Source organism: Sebastes fasciatus, chromosome 4 (assembly GCF_043250625.1).
Source record: "Sebastes fasciatus isolate fSebFas1 chromosome 4, fSebFas1.pri, whole genome shotgun sequence".
Lineage (NCBI taxonomy): Eukaryota > Metazoa > Chordata > Actinopteri > Perciformes > Sebastidae > Sebastes > Sebastes fasciatus.
Genome location: NC_133798.1, coordinates 32,256,817 through 32,270,116, shown reverse-complemented (window position 1 = coordinate 32,270,116; position 13,300 = coordinate 32,256,817). Strand labels below are relative to the sequence as shown.

At 41.2% G+C, this 13,300-nt stretch overlaps 1 protein-coding gene across 1 annotated transcript in view; it reads right to left on the bottom strand.

The window, feature by feature from the left end:
• LOC141766664 (solute carrier family 23 member 2) overlaps positions 1 to 13,029 on the bottom strand; it is an 88,179-nt gene extending 75,150 nt beyond the window's left edge. Inside the window, exons 1-3 of the mRNA XM_074633677.1 lie at positions 12,708 to 13,029; positions 3,403 to 3,468; positions 3,164 to 3,232 (exon numbers count right to left, since the gene is read on the bottom strand). The gene's annotated coding sequence lies outside the window, so the exon portion shown is untranslated. The remainder of the gene's footprint in view (positions 1 to 3,163; positions 3,233 to 3,402; positions 3,469 to 12,707) is intronic.
• Positions 13,030 to 13,300: the final 271 nt, after the last annotated feature.

Genomic DNA, 13,300 nt, shown 5'->3' with positions numbered 1-13,300 from the left:
AAACAGCAAAATGAAATGTTTAGCTTTAAATCGAGCATGGGAATTAAATACAATTTAACCTAACATAAGAAATATGCACCATTTATAAAAGTTATCACCCTTCATACAACTTGTCATATTTTCTCATGTGAACCTGAACCACACTGTCAGCCAGCACAACCACAACCAAACAGCTCTGAGCCTCCATCAATCGGAACTGTCACATGAGGGCCCATGTAGGAGTTTGTCTTTGACGGTGCGTTCTCACAGGCTTCAACATCTTGGCCGTGGGCTTTGATGTGGTACAGAGAAGGCGTTTTCCTAAAAAACCTCCACCCAAGTCCCGTGCCACACCAAAGGCCAAAGACATCTGGTGTCTCTCTAATGAGGACCTCAAAGGACTTCCGGCAGCTTCACGTCAGCAAATACTGATACTGTACTAATAAATTGTCATGATTCAGCTCAAAGGCCATGTTGTTAGTTGCTGTTGGGCTACTATTGACCTCACAATGCTTAATATGTGTTTATGGTAATTTGGGTAAACATAACTTCATTCAGAAACATGCATAATATGACTAACATTAAAATTTGATTTCCGAACAAAACTGAAATGGCTCAAATTACCAAAACCAATAGATATGCAGTGAAACTGAACAAAATCCAATTTTCAACTTAAAAAATATTAAAACATAAACTGATAAGTTGAGCATCAAAGTTCACTGTTGATATTGGAAATAGCAGTTTAAAAAAAGTCTTAACATCTAAACTCAAGGTCCACTCTCTCCAGTTTTCCACTAGCTATTCATCAGAGAAAGGAGTTTGCTCTGTTGGACCTTTCAACTGCATCTTCTGGGCTTCATCCTCAGAATATGTTCATTTTGCTCGATCGCCATGAAACTTCAAATTCCATCCAGCGATGAAAACCATGAGTTTAAAACACATGTTGTAAATTGAAACCTATGTGGGTTTTACCTGTTGTGAGTTTTCATAAAAGGTGGGTTAGCAAAGGCATCCGGTGGTTTCAGTGACCGTCCCAAAGACAACATGATAAGTGATAATTTACTAATCCTTTGAATTAAAGTAAACATATATAATTACAGAATCCACTCTCCATATCCCATGAGTCTCATATCTGTCTTTTGTGAGTAAAACAAAGACAGATTATGTGAAAGAAGAGACATTTGGGTAATTACAGGTGCTTACGGTCTGTGTGCTCATATAATCTGACAAAAGAAGGTAGCAGGAAGTTTGAGGCCACTAATTGTCCTTAAATTGCTCCTCAAAGACCACATGATGACAGCAGGAAACACCCAACATTTGACTCAGACACGCGAACAAACAGTGTGCAGATTACCAAGTCTGACTAGTTAGACTGCACAGAAGCTGAGACACGTTCATTTCCTAGTCTTACTGTTGACTTTAGGTGCATCAAAACAGTCAGAGAGTTTTCAACCATTCTCTCACACACACACACACATAGCCAGTCCAGCATGTTACCTCAGCACCTTGGTTCTCACCAAAGCACCAGATCATTAAAAACCCATGAGCCCCTTTTTTCTCTTTTTTTTGTTTTTACAAATGGTTGTTAGAGCAGAACGCTGCAGACCTGACCTCACTGCGAGTCAGGAGGCTAAATTATATATGGGCGCCTTGAGATGACATCATTCAAGAGAGTCCTCTGGAGAAAGCCCACGTCACCGGTGGTTCCAGCTCTGCGTTAACGCTGTGAGTTTGTCATGAAAATACTCGCACATTATGTGAATCTGGTATTTCTTATGATAAAGACATTAAAGAAATGGTTATAACAAACTTTTATAGAGTACAATAATTAAATATGTCTGGCTGTACTATCGACTCGTGGAGGCAAGGAGGTAAAGTCAAATGCTCAAATGCGCAGAGAAAGTACTGAGAGATTCGGAGATGAATAGGATGGACATTTACAGTATTTGAAGCATGATGCATCATTAATAACATACTGAATAAATAACCACAAAGTAAGTGGTAATCAGCCCATTAGGCCTGTATGTTTAAGATTATTTTTCTTTTCAGTTTTTCAAGTCAACATTTGAGCTTGTTGCAGGCTTAGATATCCTCAATGATATTGTTTATCCTCAATGATATTATTTTCACGCCTGTTTCAGATTTAACTATAGAAAATGTACTTATGACAGTTGTGCATTCTAATTCTAAGTAATTCACGCGTGCACGTAAAATGTTGCGCGAATGCACGGATCTTGTGCGCATGGCTACGTTATGTTATTAAAACAAATACCAGGGCCACTTTCAAGAAAGCATTAAAAGCGTATTTAATGTAATTAACTGCATGAACGAACGGCAAATGATTCTTCTGGCGTGCTGATGTTTTTGTTTGTGGTGTCTAAAGGTTTGAAATACCTCACTTCATGGAATTCACTAGCATCATTTTTATGTAAGGTAATGTGAGGACAGGGATTTTGGTGTGTAATGTGATGTTTGAATGTAATAAACTGTTTGTGATTTCAGTGTCGGACCCCAGGAAGGCTAGCTGGCGTCATGGCGTCAGCTAGTGGGGATCCTAATAAACTGAACAGTATGAATCTTTCTTTAAATAGCTCTTGGCTGATTGTAGCTGCAGAAGGGATGCGAGGTGGTCATTTCACTGGAAATCCTGTCTCATTACTCTGAAGAGCCGATCAATGTTTCTGCGGTGTCTGCGGCCCTATATGGCATGTAATTAAATCGTTCTTGAGTTTGTCTGCGAAACCTTTACAACTCTCCGTAGACTCCCCAGAGATTGTGTGCAGCTTCCAGTCATCCTTGTGATAGTTTTTCCAGTTGTGAGAGAAAATGAAAACTCCTTACTTGTGGCTGCATCACCTTAAGCAAATTACTGACCCCTGAGACTTTTGCCCCTGTACCCCCCTGCACCTCCTCTGATCCCCCTTGACCTTCTGCATGCATATTATATCATTTGTCACACACACATAAAAGAAAACTCTTCATAAACAACTTTAGGGCTTGTTGATGGTAGATATGTACATATATATAGTATACTGGACTGGAAACCATGCGTCAATACACTTAAAACTGAGACTTCTGAAAGTGTTTTATATATGACGCACTTACTAAATTGTAATTGTATGCCTATAGCGGAAACCATCTATTAAAGGAGTGGAGTAATAGGAAAGTATGAGTAACTAATTACCTGTGGCGTCTGTCAGCTTCAATGACCTGGTGAGCCTCATTCTCTGACGATTGTCCTCACGGCGCTCAGCTGAAAAGTCAGATAGTTGTGTGAAATGAGACAACCAGTGGTGCGTCACCAAGCATTAATGGAGTATATACACTGATAATGACATTTTGAAAAATATTCATAGACTAAATAGTAATATATGCCTATAGTGGAAACCATGCATGAATGGGTTAATTGAAAAGTTTGAGTACCTGTAGCCTCAGGTGGCTCCCATGACCTCTTCCTCATTTGCTGCAGACTGTCCTCACAGCGATCAACTGAAAAGTAAAAATTCCCAATGCGATTTTTATGCACTTAATTTGAAATTAGACCCACATAACCAAGGCCATGTTAGGCCGTGCATGAAGAAGATGGTGTACGTATATGATAATTGTTACTGTTGTTACTGTGGGATGAATCATCTAGACAGCTATGTACTTTATGTGCATGGTAATGCAAGCAGCTAGCTAGGACTGCGAACCAGCAATATGTTAATGTTTATTAGGTAATGTAATGTAATTCCGTCAAAATGCGCTAAAACGGAGCGTTTCAGACAGAGGGGAAATACAGGCATATTCAGGCTGACAGTATGAGGAAAATAAAGTTTTTTTTTAACATTACAGCATGTAAACATGTTCTAGTAGAAACACAAAATACAAGTATGAACCTGAAAATGAGCATAATATGGGACCTTTAATGCAGTAGCTGACAGGAAGTAAACTTGGGCCAAAGCTGTTGCCCTAACAACCGAATAACTTGGGCCTTTTTCACAGCACATTTTGGTTTGTCATAGTTGGAAAAGTACAGGTGTAACTAATAACACCAACGATAGCTGTTCTATTCAAGTGTCCCAGTGAGAGTGACAGTAAAACAGTATGTGTTGTGCCCTGAATAGGGAAATATTTGTATTGAGACTCTTGACACGATGCCTCCTCTCTTTCAGTCTCATGAGAATCTTTAATTTCCACAAACAATATCAACAGGGACATAAATTCTTATAACAGATGAAATATTACTGTAAACAGCCTATAAATCAATAAACATTAATTATCTCAGCAAAAGGAATTAAACAAAAATATCCTAAATGACACAAATTACTCTAAGTTCCCTCTGTCCTAAACAATCACTTTATAATTAACACAAATACATCATCTTTACCCCCAAACACACACATACACTTCACCGGCCCATACTGTCTTCACACACACACACACACACACACGAGTCGCGCCGCACCGCCATCCTGTGGCGCTATCAAAGCGGCAGGATCAAACACAGCTAACTAGCTTGAACCAGTGCTCGAACAATGTCAACAAAACACACAAAACACTCTAAACTAGGTCATCATATCAATAAAACACAACTCAACAACTTAATAAACACATCTGACAGCTTTGAAAATGAAATACTTATTTCTATACCTGAATAGGGAAATATTTGTATTGAGACTCTTGACACGATGCCTCCTCTCTTTCAGTCTCATGAGAATGAGGCACCGCAGTCGCGAGCTTCCCCTTCAGGCCTCAGCAGGTACTACTAATCAATCTCCGAACAGGCCCAACAGGTAGATCACAGATGGACAGGGAGATAGGACATATTATGACATTTAGAGAGGTTTTAACCAAAATAATGTTTTTATGACCCATTTCACAATTAATTAATCTTTTATGTCACCACAATTGCCCTTATTACTCGAAGTTATTTATAGCTGATCAGCTTTCCTCATATAATATTCTACCTATCACACACTCTCCTGCAAAATTAGATGTCGTCCCGACATCATTACTGTTGTGGAGTTATGGTTCTCAACCTATGTTCCTGTTTTCTTAACTACATCTTAAAGGGAGATTACTACCGTGACAACTTTACTTATAACAAAGTACTGGATGTACTGCATACATGACCCAACTAAATCTAGAGAGCTTTTCTGTTAAACAATCTCTTACTGTACTCAACAGCTTAAATCTTTCTTATGCCTAATATCTCTGTATAAATAAAGGTTGGTAAACCTGATGTGGGCTTGTCCACATTGGTACTGGCTGAACTGCCCTGTATACTATCGGCTGATACTGGTAATGCATGTCATTTGCATGGGTTGCACTGTAACATGTAGGGGTTCCTAATTGGTCATAGGTGAAGATCTTAGGAGCTCGTCTTTCTCTCCTTAACAGGTCATGTCTCTGTTCTATGACATCTCCATCTGAATCTGGATGCAGGAGTTCCTGAATCTCATCCTGTGCTCCTTCATCTGGTTGTTCATCTTCACTCTGATCATCGTGTTCTGGCAGTACATCTTCCTGCTGTACCTCAAACTCATCTGTGTCTATTATGTGACCTTGTTCAAACACTTGTCCGTCGTCACTTAACACTGATTGCTCTTGGTCATTTTGTATGTCTGCATGCTCAATGGTTCTTTCTACCATAGGTATCTGAGACTCTGTTGCTGGTCTGTAGTAGATTAGACATTCATCTTCATCATTTTCTTCGTCCTGTTCTGTGTTTCCTGTGGTTGTCTTTGTTATCCTTTTGTTTTGCTTGGATGCTGCTTTTGGCTGGATTTCCAAGGGCAAGTGATCACATTGTAGCAACAGGTTGCGATGCAGGGTTCTTGATCTTCCTCTTCCCTGCTCAGGCTTCACTTCATAGACTGGGATGTCTTCTCCAACCTGGCGTACCACAACATGAATGTTCTCTTCCCAATGATTGCGAAGCTTTCCAGTGCCTCCTCTAGGTGTCAGATTCCTTACAAGGACACGATCACCGGGGTGCAGCACTGAGCTTCTCACTTTTCCATCATAATGTCTTTTACTTCTCTCTGTTGACTTCTTTGCATTTTCTCTGACGATGTCATATGCTTCCTGCATTTCTCGCTTCCATTTCTCCATGTATGTTCGATGGTCTACCTTTCCTGTCTCAGAAGTGAGTCCAAACAGTAGGTCGATAGGTAACCTTGGGGACCTTCCGAAAAGGAGGTAAAAAGGGGAGAAACCTGTGACATCACATCTTGTGCAGTTATATGCATAGATTAACTTGTTCAGAGTATCTTTCCAGTTTGTCTTCTGTTTTTCAGTCAGTGTTTTGAGCATTTGTAGTAATGTTCTGTTAAAGCGTTCAACTTGTCCATTTCCTTGCGGGTGATAAGGTGTAGTTCGCGATCCTAGAACACCACAGTTCTTTTTCAGCTGGGAAAAGAGCTGGTTCTCAAACTCGCCACCTTGATCATGGTGTATCCGCTTCGGCAGTCCAAACTTTAGAGCATAGTCGTTGAATATTCGGTCAGCAACTGTTTTTGCAGACTTGGATGTGGTGGGGTAAGCCTGTGCAAAACGAGTGAAGTGATCAACAATTACCAATATGTACTCGTAGCCACCCTTACATTTGTCCAAGTGGAGGAAATCGATCGACACCAGTTCAAATGGCTGTGTGGTTACAATACTGGTCATGGGTGCTCGTGTTTCTTTGCTTGGTGTCTTTTGTTTCAGACAACTACATGTCCTGGCAACATAATGTTCAATTTCTTTCTGCATGTAAGGCCAGAAGAATCTATCTCTGATCAGTGATGTTGTTCGATCGATGCCTTGATGGCCCATTTCATCATGTAACTCTTTCAGAACAGTGGCTTTATACTTCTCAGGTAATACAAGCTGTGTTTTGTTTGTTGTCTTCCTGCGAAGAATTCCATCTTCATCAAAATGAAGTCTCTCCCAGCTGCGCAGTAAACACTTGCTTTGCATACTGAAGTTTCTTAGTTCATGTACTGATGGTTTGTTGTCGCTCAATACACACTGCATTATAGGACCTATATTTTTGTCATCTTGTTGTGCTTGTCTTATCTCATCGGCTGAGAATGGTTTGTGTGTCTCTTCACTTTCTGTACATTGGAGAGAGTTAACTGCTGGACAGACCCATGATGAGCTGGAGTCTTGAGTCTCGACGGCTTGGGTTGTCGCTGCTACACAGTCTGATGTCAACTCTTCAGTACATTGTTCCATCATCATGTCAATATTTAAAGGCATTCTTGACAGGCTATCTGCATCCACATTTTCTTTACCTGGGCGATATCGAATAGTGAAATGGAAGTCTGCAAGCTCTGCCACCCATCTGCATCCTGTTGCGTTCAGCTTGGCACTGGACAGGACATATGTAAGGGGATTGTTATCAGTAAACACTGTGAAAGTTGGAGCATAATACAAGTAATCTCTGAATTTTTCTGTGACTGCCCACTTTAATGCGAGAAATTCCAATTTTCCTGAGTGGAGATGATAATTTCTTTCAGCAGCAGTCAGAGTTCGCGAACCATAGGCTATGACACGGAGTTTATTATCCTGTTCTTGGTAGAGGACTGCACCAAGGCCTTGATTTGAGGCATCTGTGTGGAGGACAAATGGCTTTGAAAAGTCTGGGAACCCGAGAACTGGTGGCTCTACCAAGCAGTCTATTAGCCGCTCCAATATGCGTTGATGTCCTTCATTCCACACAATTGGTGTGTGTGACGGCACTCCTTTGTTTTTCCCTTTAACTTGCCTCGAGTTTGTTTTCTTTTGTGGCACATTGTTGTCTTTTGTTGTCCCTTTCAACAGGTTGTAAAGTGGTCCTGCGATACGGGAAAAGTCTTTTATGTATTGCCTGTAATAGCTTAATAAGCCCATGACAGATCTTAGCTCTCCAACATTGCTTGGTCTTTTGTCTTTCAAAGCTCTCACAGCGATGGTGTCTACTGGATCAACTTTGCTTCCTTCGTCTGAAACAATTCTTCCCAGATAACGGACTTCATGTTTAAACAATTCACATTTGCTGGGTTTTAGCTTGATGCCGTATTTTCTCAGCAGCTGGAGTACTTTTCTGACATGGTTAACATGATCATCAAATGACTGGCTGTAAACAAGAGTATCATCCAGGTAGGGGACGCAGATATTATCTCTCACTTCTTCCAGACACTCCTCCATGCAGCGTTGAAAGGCTGCAGGTGCGTTCATTAGCCCAAATGGAATCCTTATCCATTCATAAAGGCCCCATGGAGTCACAAATGCAGTTAAGGGTCTGCTGTTTTCATCCATAAACCCTTGATGGTAGGCTTTTCCTTGGTCGAGCAACGAAAACCATGAGTTGCCACCAAGACTGTCAAGGATGTCCTGCACTCGAGGGATCGGTTGTCTGTCAGGGTGAGTCTTTTTGTTCAGTTCCCTGTAATCTATGCAAAGACGCAGGCTTCCATCTTTTTTTCTTACACAGACAACAGGCGATGCATAAGGTGAGTTGGATTTCTTTACCCATCCCTGAGCAATAAGATTGTGCAGATAGTCTTTCATTTCTTTGTAGAGCAGCTTTGGCACTGACAGGTAAGTGCATGCAACAGGATCCATGTCTTTCAATGATATGCTCAACTTTAACTTTTCAACACATCCGATGTCATTGTCTGACTTGGAAAAAGAGGAGCATTCTTCACGCAGCATGTCCTGTACAACTTCTTTTTCAGGTTCATTCAGATGGCTTAGGTTAATCGGTGGATCCCACGAAATGTCATTAGCTTGCTCACTTTGTGCATTTACTTGACTGACTGACACTTGAGGGCAATGATCGGGTTTCTCTAAAACAGTAGCTGGATACACAGCCTGGACATGCTGTAATGTACCAATAACAGTTTTTCCTGACAGTTCAATATCATGGTCAGTTGGATTTTGCACATCAAGAACAATGTAAGTTGAAACACCATTTCTTAGCTTTACCAATGTCTCACAAAACTCAAGGCCTTCAGTCCACTGAGGATTTATGTCAGGTTCAAAGAGAAGTGTGGTGTCTTTTTTTAGTGGCCGTGTCTGCACCTTACAGTCAATCTGAACAGAGGTGTGTTTGGGCACGATAACTTTCTCTTTTGCCGTTTTCACAACATAGTCACATGAATGTTCAGTAGTCACAAGATCAATGAAGGCAGTGACATTGTCGCTCTCAAGACTGGGGAAAGCAGTTGTTAATGTCTCATTAAGTTGCTCTCTTCTTGTTGTATCCAGTTGTTCTGTGGTGCTGGCTTTTATCATTTGCTCAATGACATTAAAGCCTAAGATGGGCTGTGGAAGTCTTCCACCTCTCATAACCAGCATGGGGACAATAAGCTCTTGAGGGTCAGCTCCATCAGCAGCTAATCCAAAAGTGACTTCAATGAAACCTTTATAAGGCATGCTCTGTCCGTTTGCGGCTGTTATTTTCAAATCATCAGGTGCATCCAGTAACTCAGAGATATCCTTTAACTTTTCATGTGGCAAATGTCTCCGTTTCCACTTCTCATCAACAATGCAGACTTGAGAACCTGTATCCCACAATGCTCTAGTTTTACGGCCTTGTATATAGCAGTCAACTATACATCGTTTCCCTACAAGAGCAACAAGGCGGGAATGACTGTCCTCTTTCTTTGTTTTGGTGGCATTTGTCTTTGTGTGAGAGCACTGATTTACTGGTGAGTTAGTGGGCTTGTTGCATCGTTTCTTATGTTTTGGCCAGTGTTCAACTTGACAGGCTTTTGAACAGTAAATGTCTTTTTTACATGATGCACACTTTCTTAAGCTTTTGTCTTTCCCAGAGAGACCACAGTGGGAACAGTGCTGTTGGGACGTTATACTGTTGCTGGTTACTCCTAGTCCCGTGGGGGTAACCCTCTTTCGTTTAAAGGCCCATCTTTGTCTTGTCTGGTTCCTCTCACTTTGCAACCTGCGAGGAAGTGTTCATCACTGCCGCATCTGTAGCAATGAGTGCAATATTCACTTTCACTCTGCTGGCAGCCAATGCATTTTCTCAGGCGTGCACGATTTGGAGCACGATAATGTGGCTGTGGTGCAAACCTCTGTTGATATTGTGCTGTTTCTCCTCTTCGTCCTGGTCCTGGGGGAGGCCAGACGCTTTGTGGTGGATACTGGAACTGAGGAGGGGGAAGGTATTCCTGTGCAGCCACATGCTGTGTCTGTGCTGGACTAGGCTGTCGAATTGACTCTCTGATTTGTGCAACTTCAGCACCAATATTTTTCAGTAATGCCATGTCAGAGCGCAATTCTTTCAATTCATTCAGTACATCAGGCTGGGTTTTGCTGGTTTGTTCTGAGCTTGGATTTTTCCTCCCTTTATCCACAGGTGGGTCAGACTGAACTGAGTGCACAGTTGTTGGTCGCTGCTGGCTTAGTAGTTTCTTTTTATTTTGTCGTTCTGCTTCATTTGCACAAGCAATGTTAAGTTTTTCAAGAAGCAGCTCATCACTTGTCGTTGTTTGTTGCAGGTAAGGCTGGAGGTCACTTCTAATGCTATCATTTTGCAGGCCTGTCAGAACGGTATGAAGAAACATGCTCTGTACGAGGACAGGATCATATCTTAAACCAGATTCTGCTTCTTGCGATGCAAACAGGATTTTCTGTCTCAAATCTAGGGCTCGGATAAGGAAATTTTGTGGGGTTTCCTTGCTACTCTGAACCTCTGAGGTTAACTGTTTGTACAGTTCTGTTGCACCTTTTTCTTGGTAATGGGACCTAAGAATCCTCCTTAAGGTAGGTAAGTTAAGATTACTCTTTCCCTCAAGGTAACTGCGTAGTTGTAAACTTGGTGCTATTGCTCTAATCACTGCATCAACTATTTCTATTTCAGGAAATCCCTTATTGATGCCTTGCTCAATCTGGTGTGCTAGACTGGAGAAGGTAAGTTTGTCCTTTTGACCTGGCTCACCTATCTGGCCTGATATTTTAAATTCTCTGCCCCACTGTAGTGACAGGCGGGGTTGGGAGGTCTGTTGAGCAGGTACATGGTCTCCTTTAGCGCTGTTACTGTTTTCACTCGCTGACTTTTGATTTTTATTGTTTAGGTTTGCTTTCTCCTGAAGTGACAAAGCTAATGCTAATTGCAGTGACTCTATCTCTTTTTGTAACCGCTCTCCTTCTGGAGGCTGAATAATCTGCTCCTGCACAGAATCTGTCTGTTTTGCATCTGAGTTTTTCTGTTCTACTGCACTATTTTGGGCAGCCTGTTGCAACTCATCTATCTTGTCTTTTAAAGTCAGTAGCTCTACCATACCCTCATCTTCAAGCTCACTTAACTCTTCTCTTTCTATGTGCCTTGTGACATGTACGATAAGAGAGGAGCGACTTTTGCCTGACACTATTTCAAATTTTGACCCAGCAATGTGTAGAAAATCACAAACTTCAATCAAATCATCTCTTGTCAATGTGTACAGTGCACCACCAACTTCGAGTTTCAAATCCTCTCGCTCCGACGAATCCATTTCAGTCTCTGGCCGTGGGACAGTGTCAGTGTGAAGCGGAACTTTTCCTTTGCAGAATAGACGACGCAGCTCTCCGGGCACCAGCGGTTGACCTCAGGTTGCATGCAAGTCTCTCTGCGCAGTTGTCGAACCACCACACGCTCTCCTCCACCTCGGCTGTAGATGTGATGAGTTGAATGATGATCGGGGACGTCTATCTGGAACAGCTTACCCTCGTCACATTCTTCCCAGCGGTGCCTCCAAGATGTTGTGCCCTGAATAGGGAAATATTTGTATTGAGACTCTTGACACGATGCCTCCTCTCTTTCAGTCTCATGAGAATCTTTAATTTCCACAAACAATATCAACAGGGACATAAATTCTTATAACAGATGAAATATTACTGTAAACAGCCTATAAATCAATAAACATTAATTATCTCAGCAAAAGGAATTAAACAAAAATATCCTAAATGACACAAATTACTCTAAGTTCCCTCTGTCCTAAACAATCACTTTATAATTAACACAAATACATCATCTTTACCCCCAAACACACACATACACTTCACCAGCCCATACTGTCTTCACACACACACACACACACACACGACGAGTCGCGCCGCACCGCCATCCTGTGGCGCTATCAAAGCGGCAGGATCAAACACAGCTAACTAGCTTGAACCAGTGCTCGAACAATGTCAACAAAACACACAAAACACTCTAAACTAGGTCATCATATCAATAAAACACAACTCAACAACTTAATAAACACATCTGACAGCTTTGAAAATGAAATACTTATTTCTATACCTGAATAGGGAAATATTTGTATTGAGACTCTTGACACGATGCCTCCTCTCTTTCAGTCTCATGAGAATGAGGCACCGCAGTCGCGAGCTTCCCCTTCAGGCCTCAGCAGGTACTACTAATCAATCTCCGAACAGGCCCAACAGGTAGATCACAGATGGACAGGGAGATAGGACATATTATGACATTTAGAGAGGTTTTAACCAAAATAATGTTTTTATGACCCATTTCACAATTAATTAATCTTTTATGTCACCACAATTGCCCTTATTACTCGAAGTTATTTATAGCTGATCAGCTTTCCTCATATAATATTCTACCTATCACATATGCACAATACCTGGATCCTGAAATCAAAGCAGCTAAATTGTCATTATTGTCATTATTTACACCTGTGCTTTTCCTACCATGACATGTCAAAATGTCTTGCGTGAAAAAGGCCTGTTTTGTCAATGAAAAGTGATCATATACTCACTCAGAAACTCAATGCAAAATGTGTTTTCCCCTCACACACTCTCTTCTCGTCCAAGCTCTAGAGGGCGACAGTTAATTAACGTTAATTAGCAAACGTCCACAGCTTGGTTAATGCGTTTGCGCCAATTAAGTGAAATTACTAATAGAAAAAAGCTCTAAAAAAAGGCTTATTTTTCCCGTTTTACAGGCTAACAAACAATACAAGACGTCGTGCTTTTAACTTAAATAATAAACAGCAACTTAACAAACATTATCGACCTTAAAACAACTGTTTTGTTCAGCAGTTGACGTTCTTCTCGCGTTGACTTTAGTCCCGCCCACGCAAATACAGATGATTGACATCTGGCCCAACCAATAAACAACAGCGAAATAGACCATGACAGGTTCAAGGGCCTCTCTAAACGTAGACGATTTCAAATGCTTCAGAATCAGCTTTTTTTGACCAAGCATGTTTGCACATACAAGGAATTGGGACTCCAGTTTTTGCATTGCTCTTAATGTACTTGAACAGAAATGTAATTGTAACAACTAAGGAATAAGGACAAGAAAGCTGGACAAATACATGTAGGATATAGACAGGACTATTCACAAAAC